Here is a 10,965-nt window from a genome sequence, read left to right as displayed (position 1 = left end):
CACACACACACACACACACACACACACACACACACACACGCATACACACAGTATGGACATGTTATAGATGCTGTTGTTGTTAAAATCTGCCCCAGTAAATAAAAATCAATAATCTGTCAGAAATAATGCAATACTGTGTCAAAGGAATGTAAACCTGAAGTCCAGATCTATCTATCTATCTATCTATCTATCTATCTATCTATCTATCTATCTATCTATCTATCTATCTATCTATCTATGGCTTTTCTTATGAAATTTTACAATAACATAAAATGCTCTATAACCTTTGATGTTCATTAGGCCTTCTCTGAATTCTAAGTCTGCATATCTTTTTCAGTGTTTCAGTGCTTACTGAATAACAACTGTTTCTAATAGAAAATCACGTCTAATGGCACAAATTTCCAGCACTCAGTTTATGTGTCAAACACTACAATTTTTGGGATCAATGACAACTCGCAGTTAAACGGTCCTTCTTCGATGAGCTGTCCAAATTTTGGCCACGTGGAGTCAAGACGACACCCAACGGTCAATAAGCAGTTCCTGGGCATTGTGAGCCTTCGGGCAGGATGTTCTCTGAGGGAAGACGCCACCGAAGTGTCACAGAGTGTCATTAACAGATTGCACAGACACACAGAGTCTGGGAGATTCACAGAGAGACGTAGAAGTGGATGTATTTTGGCCAGATACCATGTTGATGACTGCTTCCTTAGTAACAGTGTCCTGTGGAGCCAGATGGTAAATGCTATTTAACTCCAGGCACATCCAAAGGGAGGCGAAAGACTCCGGAGTGTCACATCCGCCCATATAAAAACCCTGCTTACATCAGCATGGTCTCTGCATGAGAAGACCTTCCACGGTAATTGGCGCAGGATTCATCTTCTTGAATGTGTCAGCGAGCATTTGCTCTGGATGAGCAACCAATGGGCCTCAGTACAGCGATTTGAAGAAAGCAGATTTCTTCTGAGCGGAATAGAAAACCACCAAGACTTGTCAAGGAGAATGCCATGCATCAGTTACTGTTGTCACTGAACGAGCCATGGGAGGAGGCGGTGGTACACTCTTTGACTGAGGGTGACCAGACTCAACCAGCCAGAATGCAACACTGACTAGACTCCAGTCAATACTGAACTGCCATGAACCTTATGAACAGTAGTTTAAAAAGGTAATAGTACCTGAATAAAGTAATTCGTCCAATTATTGTGGCATCGCAAGAGTGACTTAGGTCAACTTTCTTTTTCGTGGATGACAGTACCCAAACCTACTGAGGTCACAGCATCAGGGAATGACTCCTGGAGACTGGTGTTCCTCAGATGAAGATGTTTCACTTTCTCCAGACGTAATCCTCTAAAAAAAAAAAACCTCTGGCATCTATTTAGTTGTCATTTAGAAGGTCATACGTTCACACCCAGTACATAAATGAACTGAAGGTAACCCTTAAACAAGCGTGAAATGCCATGACTAAGCAGACAATAAGTCGAGTACTCAACAACATAACATAATGGATGCTCAAGGACACGCAAGTTGGTGTGTTTCAATTATCTGGGGACCTCACTTTCCCCCTCTGGGGTGTTGGAGAGGAGGATCTGACTGATGCTCAAATATCAGAGTCGGGAGGAGCAATGTGGCTTTCATCCTCAGGGTTAGGTCTCACTAAAATTCCTCTGGCAATCCCAGTAAAATTGAAGAAAGTAATAGTGCTGTGGAGTGCCTTCGTATAATTTGAGCCTTATAAGTCATCTCTACTACAACAGGCTTAAATTGAAGGAAATCACACTTTTGCTCAGTTTTTCTGAAGATGTTTCGATAGCTATTGGAGTAACTATGTGATATCACATGCAATACCCGGCTCCTTTAGGGAAAAAGAGTTCACCCTGATGATGATGAGAAAAATCGAGCTCTCTCTGTGCCAATGAAGGGCGGCCCTCGTCTCCAGGAGAGGTGACAGATGGGCAGGTCTCTATAGGAAGTCGGTGTCAGCGGGGACTAAGAGACAGTTGCAGAAAACGTTTTATCCTGGATCTTCGGCACCTGTGGTAAAACCCCACGTCTGCTGCCTGCTGACTCGGTAGCTTATCGCGGATCCAGGGTCAAATTGGGTCTGTCCTTCTCTTCCCCCTCTCTGCTGCAAACCAAATCCAAAGCATTACATTTATTCACATTGCGTTTTGCATACCGAGTTTATCCTGCCATGTTGCCTTTACAAAGAGCACAACGTAATCCTGGCAAGCAGGCCAATCAAGCTGTACTTGTTCCGTCTTTTCTAATTGTAGATTTAAATTGCTGTAGATTTAAACATTTCTCATGCGAAGCGAGGGCTGTTTGAAGTCGGAATTATCTATCTGACACTTTCAGCTAGAATAGATTGGCAAGCTGTGACTCATATTTTTTCTTTCGGCAAAATGACGGAGACAAACATTTTGGAAAACCTTCCCAGATAACATGATTGATTCTACTGGGGGGAAAAAAAAACAAAAAACTTCTGCTTTTGTCGAGGTATTCAAACAATACAATATAAAAATACTTTTATTGATCCCAAAGGGAATTAAATGCTGTTGTAACTCATACTAATTCCAATTCTTCGAAGGGTTATTGTAGATTGTAATGGCTGTTAGCCTCAACAACAACAACAAAAAAAAACACAACAACAAACCATTGAATTCTGTTTTGATGGATATGAGATTTAAAATGATGTGTTTTCAGCACTAAAGCTGCAGTTTTCAGTTGCCTTTCAATCATTTAGACCACCATTAAAAATCTACTTTTTGTCATTAATTTTAAGAGGTGAACTCATATTACATTTATTACACAGAGTGATTGATTTCAAGCATTTCATTAAATTCCGATGGTTATTTCTATCGGCCTACTGAACAACATGTCCATGCGTCGGTACACCTTCAGCTCGTCTGCGCTGTTGCATCTCTCATTTTCATCGTGACAGTACTCCACAGATTAGCTTTAGAGTTTAGGTCTGGCGAGTTTACTGACCATTTAAGAACAGCGATACAAGGGCAATTAAAGGAGCTTTCAGCACATTCTGCAGTGTGAGCAGGCGCCAAGCTCTGATGGAAAATGAAATCAGCATCTCCAGAGCTTTTTGCTCAGGCTCTGGAACCTGAGTTGATTTCCGAGTGAAATCAGAAACATTCTTTTGTCTCAAAAGAGGACTTTGGAGAAGAAATTAACTTTCTAGTCCGTTTTATTCATAATATAAGAAATGTGAGAGTTGTAGCTTATGTCCTGGATTAATCTGTGTGCAGTGGTCTTTGAACCTCTGACTGTAGCTGCAGTCAACATCTTGTAAATCTCCCCAAGCTCTTGGGGATGCTCCGTTTAATAATCATCTCATGACAGCGGTTATCCATGTAGCTTGTGCACCTCCTTTCTACCACACATTTTTCTTCCACTCAACTTTCCCAGTGAGTAAACAGCCAACTTCTTTAGCAGTGACCTTTCACGGCTTAACCTTCATGTAAAGAGGGTCGGTGACCGCCTGCTGTGGACAGCTGGTCAAGTCCAGGATCTGACCCCACATTTTGGTTGGCCACAATGACAAAATATAGCATTTGTTCATAAACTATTTTTGGGATTTTAGCAATACTCTTAATTTCCTCTGAGACTGGATTTTAAGTTTTGAGATTATCTGAAAGCCATAAAAAAAGGGTTAGGCTTAAACGCTTAAATTATACACCCATGTTTAGGAGTTTCACTTTTTGAATTAAATTACAAAAAAAACCAACTTTAAGGTGATAGTCTCACTCGTAGAAATGTGTTTGATCCACCTTTTGGCCACGTATTTAGGTGGTCAAAAGGTATAGCTAAGCCTCATACGTCTTGCTAGATAAGTAGCTATGCAGCTTATCTTTTGGCTCATAGGTCATCATGCACCAGATCGCCACAGGGAGGGTGCAAATGTCTAAAGCAAAAAATCTGCTTAGTCTTCCTCTTGTTCCCTCTGGTCTGTGCAGCTCCTGGCCCCAGTCTAAGCCATTCCAGATTTGTCCTGGCTCTCACTGATTAGCAGCCCTGAAGAGACTTGCTGGTTCTTCTAAAACCATTACTTTAGCAGCTTTCACTCTGGATTTTGGAACATTGCTGCTTTCCTTTTTTTTTTTTTTTTAAGCCTTTACCTGGGCCCCTCTCAATTGGCGAGGTAGCAGAGAAGCGGTGCAGCTTCCACGACACAGGGTTGAATTCCAAGAGCGACGTTAAAAGGTGTTGAAAGTGGACCAGGGAGTTGACAATGCATTGACCCGAGGCTCCACTGCGCTCCTCCGCACTGTGTCCAACCGGCCGTCCCTCAGAAGATGAACTGGTTGTCAGTGAAGGAGTCGCACAGTCCCAGGGAACCAGACTTTATCCGCCCACATTGCTCTGAGTCTTTCCCCAGGTGCAGAGGAGCTGGATGGTGTTTAAAGAACTAGAGAGAAAAAAATAAATTCTCATGCCTCTTTCTGGCTACTGTGGGTGGGAATAATCCCTGCAGAGTTGGCATGCGATTGCATTGTCCACACATTTGACAGCTATACTGCTGCATGCGCCGAGCAACCTGCGGCTGGAGCTGCGATACCTGTGATACCTGTGAAGCAGTGATCCCTGTCCGTGAGGGGCGTCGGGCACCGAAATGGCAACCATGCAAAGGTTTGGAGGGACAGCTGGCTGGAGAGGCTCAGGCGCACGGGGGAGGGCCCGGGGGCCGGGGGGCCGGGGGGCCACACACCGGAGGCAGGAAGCAAAACAGCTGTGAGGGCGATTTGCATTTGAAGCACATATTGGATCGGTTGGACTTTTTCAAATTAGTTTGTGCATCATCATTATTTAGTTCTATCTAATCAGTCTTTGGACACATTTGGGGAAATGATTTCCCGTCTATAATTTTCATGTAAACACTGATCTGCCTTTCAGTTCGTGCCAGTGCGAAAGTAGCATAAGCATCAGCGGTATTTGGAACGGAGCCACCTTGAACTCATGATTACCTCACTTGCAGTCATTTCCTTATATTAGCTAACAGGGCTTTTCTTATTGAGTTGATCACAGAAAGCAATTTACACTTCACATAACCCACACCAGCGCGCATTCACTGGACTTCTAACAGTACATTTGGTCTTTTTTTTTTTTTTTTCCTTTACACTACTTTTCCCCTCCACAATGAAAGCATTAGGAGCAACGTTGGGCTCGGTGTCTCACGGAGACAAAAGGACACTTTGACAGTTAGCAGGAAGGGACAGGTTTTCATCCGACCTTCAGCCTGTTATATAAACCCTTTACCTTTTTAGCCATTGCCGCCTCTTTAAAGAATCACGTGGTAGGAATCCTGATTGCGGTAATTTTGTTTAACATGTGGGAGGAACATTTTGTTGCAGAATACTTTTATGAGCTTACCACACTAATCACTTAAGCACTAAACCCATCTCAATGCTCCTTTTTCGCTTTTTTCTTTGCTCCTTGCTGCCTGCATCCTTAACATTTTGCATGGACTTATAAAAAAAACAACTAACCAAATGAATAAACCATACAGAGGTCTCTGTATTTATTAATGGATTTTATAACTATGTAAGGATCTCCTAAGAGCAATAATCATTCACAAATGCTTGCTGAAGCAGTCTGCATGCTGGATTTTACTCATCTGTGGCCTTGGAAGTGCTGTGAAAACCTAAAATCAATGTTTTGGGTAGGTGAGCCGGTCCTTTTAGAGATGGAGTGTATTTATTAATTTAACAATTCTGTTTTATTCCGATTCTCAAAACTAATTTAGTATTCAGGAATGTTTCAGGATTTAAACAGAATTTGATTCAGGTCCAAATTCTGTTCAACGTTTATTACATTTATCGCAGTGCGCACAAAACGAAACATGACATTTCTGCACATTTTTGGCATTTCTCAGCTGAAACAGGAGAATTACCAAAAGCTTTCTGTACAGCACAGGGGGAAAGCACATTGGATGTTTGCTTCATTTGATGTCCAAGTCTGACTCATATTTGTCCCCAGGATGAACTGCATCATATCTCTAATGCTGTCCCGTTTTACCACAAAGTTCTGGCATTTTTACAGTAAATCAGTACATGCAATAATTACCTGGGACTTTGCTGAACTTTGGATGACTTTGAACATGTATATTTTTATGTTGAGTGTTCAGGTCTACTAACTCAGAGCTCTTCTTTATGTTGCTGTACAATATTACGTCCAGTACCTTTCAATAGCCAAGTGTATACCATGGATTACAATAAGCGGGACAATTTATGTAACAATCTTGGGCAGACAAGACCAAAGTTATTCAATGCGTATCCATAAATTTGGATAGCAAATTACTTTTGACTGGAACAAATATTAATGTTTTGAGGTGACCCTGGGAAAGTCCAGCCCTCCATATGACAGAGAATCTGTTTGGGGAGCCAGAGATTAGAGCAAGAAGGGCTTTTGAGACTCAAAGATTTGGATTGCATGAAGGCAATATGTTGAAACATCGGCGTTATAACAAGTGTTTGATTGATGTGATGCCAATAGATATTTTGCCTTTAATGAAAGATTTAAATAATTTTTGACATCATTTTTAAAGGATATTTCATTCAAAATTCTTACTCCTTTTACAAAGTTTTGCTATCTTATTAACTTTCTCGACCTTCTTTCACAATAGAAACAAATATCTTGGTAATTCAACCAACAACTATTAAACCTAATAGTTGGGCGTGACGAGAGGTTTAGCACATGGGATTGTACAGCTGAAGCCGTATATCTGTTCGTGGTGCTTCTTGAAGCACCGACTCCAGCTGCAGTCCACTCTTTGTGAATCTTCCCCACATTTGGTTTCACGATTCTCAGGATGTGAGTGTCTTTGTTGCTTGCACACTTGTTTTCTTCTTTTCCTTCACCTCTCCTCTCCATGAACGTGCTCGTACACAGAGCTCTCTGAACAGTCAGCCTCATTAGCAGTTATATTTTTGTGACTTGTGCAAAGTGTCAGCGTTCGCCTTTCAGACAACTGTCAAGTCAGCAGTCATCCCCATGATTGTATAGCCTACAAAACTGGACTGAGGGACCATTTAAGGGGGTACGAATAATTCTGGACTTATCTGTATTGACCACTTGGAGTGATCTGATTGGTGCATCTGGTCAGATGTGGATTAATAGGCTTATTTCAGTTCAGTTCACTTCATTTTTTTGGTGCAGTTTACATCTAATCCGTACATTTTGTATCTCTGTGCAATACAATTTATACCAATACTCATGGCTAAAAATGAAATCTTAATTCAATTTAGTTATAATGAGATCGTAATTAGTTGATCATAAACAGACAATTGCATCAATTGTCTTTACTGCAGCCCCTCAAACCTGAGCAAATACGGAGCAACGGCGGAGAACAACAGCAAACCGTTATCCGGGAGAAACGTCAAGAGGAAGCAGGCTAATGGTCTGCCGTCTACCGTACCAGCTGGGCGATGAGATGACAGAAAAAAAGAGTCAGACATACAAGTAGGGCAAATTTTTTTATGGAAGGAGAAAACAAGAAAAATATAAACTTAACAGCAGCAAGTGCGTACAGGATGAGTGAAGATATATAAATATAAANTATATATTTAAAAATGGCAAACAAATTGCAGAGTAACTATAAACCAAAACCATTCTCACTGTAAGCTTAATTAAAAAGAAAGCTTGAAGTAGACAGAATGACTGTCTGCACGATACAAAATGACAGCAGTCTGATAACTTCAACATCCCGTTGTGTTTATAGAGGTTACCGTCGGTGAACTTACAGTATGATAGAAACGTGGCTCGATGGGTAGAAATTAAACAACCACCTGCCTAAAATAAATTGAATTTGGTCTTTCAGAGGGTCGTATGTGAAAACAGGTTAATTGAATTTGACCCCAAACTGAACTAATAACCTCTGAAGATAAACTAACCTGGAGAAATCTGAGCTCTCTTTTTACTTGTCATCAAATCTCTTTGTTGTAGCAATTTGGATCATCGAAGTAGTTTAGCATCGAATGAAGGGGCTAGTTTGTGGATCATTTTAAGGCTGAATTTTCCAAAGACGTTGGATGGATTGTACAGATGAGAGAAGGTTCTGAAAAATGTTCTGAATGGGACTTAAAGGACATTGGACGCCCAAGTTCATTACGGATTCGACTCACTGTGCACATGCTTTGTGTCTGTGAGGGTATTTGAGCAGGTCCACTGACATTTATCCTGATATAAAAATCATTGACAGTGTAGGATCTGCTACAAGCCCTCTGGCGATTGGATTTGAAATGATCAAGCCGTCTCCCAGTTTATGGCACATTTTATTAGATCAAGTCTTTTGTTTACCGATGTAAACACTCTTCACATTAAAATCCTGAATGCTTTCGTCTTCTGATGGAAAAATATGGAACTGATTAACACGTCCGGCCCGTTTCAAGTTTCAGGTGTGAAACATGGACGAAGAAAACACGCATTTATATAAATAATTAATTAACATAACTTGGTAAGCTTCTCTGCTTTGCATAATAAAGAAATGGTGCTTGGAACATAAGTGCATAATGGATGTAATCTTGACAAAATCTTTTAATGAACGATCGCAGCGTCTGCTTCGTGATTCCCTGATATATTTCCCAGGGGAATATTTTTCTTCTAGGAAATTGCATTATTAGGACAGCTAATGAGAGACCCAAATAGATATCATTATGATATAAAGAGCGACGCCACATCCAACCTGAACTTGGGCAGATGTGAGCGAGAATAATTGCTTTTCGCTGTCACTCAAATTAAGCTTCAGAAGGAAGATTTGCTTTTGTTTTATAAATAAATCATATAAATAAATCATCAGGAACATACACTGTCATTCCTCTGTTTTTTTTTTTCTTTACCACTGTCTGCTCAGACTGTCTTTAAAGTCCATTTCGTATCAACAACACAGAGCGGATATTCAGATCAATCCAATAGAATCGAATGCGTTACCGTTTGTCATGTATTATTTTATAATACTGTTAATGCAGTGATTGATAAGTAAGGGATTGTGTTATGTGACCTCAGAGTTTTCTGCATCTTTACATCATTTCCTGTTCCAGAGGAGGCTGTGCTGCAGTGTCACAGAGGCAAAGAGCTGGGAGCACATTATGTGTTCAGTCATCCCCAGTGGATCCATGAGCAGTTTTGTTTATAACAAGAATTTATTTCTATACTAATTTTACACCTATCAGATCATATTTTGTGGCAATCATGCATTTAACAATGCTAATTAAAATTTTCTACTAGTATGGCTGTTAGTGCAGAGAAATGGTCAGAAGGGGTTCTTTATTCTCAAAAAGACTCTGTTCCCTCTGAGTTGAAACAAAATAAAAAGACTGAGATTCAATATATGGAGAAATAAATGTTCCGTAATTCGAACGGTAGAAAACATTAGCTTCAGTGAAATGGCGGGCTAACAACGCGGTTAGCGCTCAACAGAGTAGAACGCAGCTTCACATAAAAGCTGAAATCTATATAGCGGCTAAACAAACGGCAGTGGCACCTCTAGAGGAGGACAAACAGAAAAACATGGCATTAGCATCATCTCTGTAGCTTTGTCCACGGAAGATAATTCAGTTCCAACATTAATTACCGAACACTTGGATTTTTCTCTCATGTGGCCATGGAGTCGTCTTCTCCACCAGGTCTCAGATCAAAAAAATGTCCTTCTCTTCCGTTTTACCAGTTAGTGCCACAGTACATAATCAAGAGGTTTTTTCTACTTCCGGTAATTTTAGACCTCTCTGTAGCAACAGCACCACATGCTGACAAAAACAAGAATTACAACCAGTCGGTGAAATAAAAGTAAAACATGGTTTACAAAATACATTTGACATGTACCCATTTTTCACCTGGTTACATTTATTTACTTTGGATCAGCAAAGTAAATAAACTTAGGTTTGTTATTTTCCTTGTATTTCCTTTTAATTCCTGTAAAGCACTTTGTATTGCCTTGTTGCTGAAAATGTGCTATATAAATAAAGTGACCTCTACCTCTCTCCACACTCACTGCTGAAGTAAAAGCGCGATAAAGTTTATTTAATGTTAACTGCAGAACACCTGTAAAAATGTATAGTTTGTTCTGATAAGACCAAAGCTGACCTCTTTGGATGTTACGGCTCACACTATATTTGGAGGAATATTGTTACTGCTTCGGTGAGGAAAACAAGCATGTTTACCTTGTTTGGATTTAGCAGGGTGCGCGGGCAGTTAGCAATTTTACCAACGGTTCTGAAGACGAGTTCAGAAGGTGTGGGTATGCTGCGGTCAAGTGAGCCAATACTTGGAAATATGCGGTCAAACTAGCCGACATCAGCTCCTCTTAAAGATTTGCATCAAGATTTGCATCAAAAATAATCAATTAATGCATATAGCGTTAATTGCTCAATAACTCAGCTCAATAACATCTATTAGTTATAAAACAATATTAACTAACTCAAATCACTTGAACATGTAATATTTTCCATGGTAGGTTTTAGCCAAGGATTTATTTCCCCTGAAAGCAACGAGCTTCACTGTGAGGGCAACACAGTGTGGTTGTAAGTGAATTTTCTCACCTCCCGCTCAGCCGCTATCACCTGTGCAAAGCCAATAACAAGGACCGCGGCTGACGTTTGACCCCATGGCTGTTTGTTTTTATTGAAGTGCAACGTACCTATAGCTGTTCTGGCTCTTAGAACCTGTAACTCAACATGGACTGAGGACAGTAACTTATTACTTGAAATTTGCAGGTGTGTCTCCTGTCATCTAAATGGAAGCACTTTAGTTGCTTGAGAGGCAGCCGGCCCGCATGTGACGCACCGCAATGATTGACCTGCACCTGGCTGTTCCTGGTCTGCAGAATCCAGTTCAGGTCACTAACTTGTTTTCGGTGAGATTCTGGGTCAAACCCTCTGCTGTCCGAACTAAGAGAAAAAAGCTTAGCCTATTTAAATACTATTTTTTACGACTACTTTCTTTTTTTCTCACTAGTTTTGCATA

At 40.6% G+C, this 10,965-nt stretch overlaps 1 protein-coding gene and 1 long non-coding RNA gene across 2 annotated transcripts in view; one reads left to right on the top strand and one right to left on the bottom strand.

Annotated features, from left to right (window-relative positions):
* Positions 1-10,965, top strand: part of opcml (opioid binding protein/cell adhesion molecule-like) — a 151,720-nt gene that overhangs the window by 1,181 nt on the left and 139,574 nt on the right. The gene's annotated exons all lie outside the window — the stretch shown is intronic.
* LOC103459914 (uncharacterized) overlaps positions 1-10,965 on the bottom strand; it is a 50,366-nt gene that overhangs the window by 6,872 nt on the left and 32,529 nt on the right. The gene's annotated exons all lie outside the window — the stretch shown is intronic.

The sequence above is a fragment of the Poecilia reticulata genome, unplaced genomic scaffold, assembly GCF_000633615.1.
Source record: "Poecilia reticulata strain Guanapo unplaced genomic scaffold, Guppy_female_1.0+MT scaffold_131, whole genome shotgun sequence".
In the NCBI taxonomy this organism is placed as follows: domain Eukaryota; kingdom Metazoa; phylum Chordata; class Actinopteri; order Cyprinodontiformes; family Poeciliidae; genus Poecilia; species Poecilia reticulata.
Note: the sequence above shows the minus strand (reverse complement) of the source record. Positions and strands in the feature narration are given on the sequence as shown.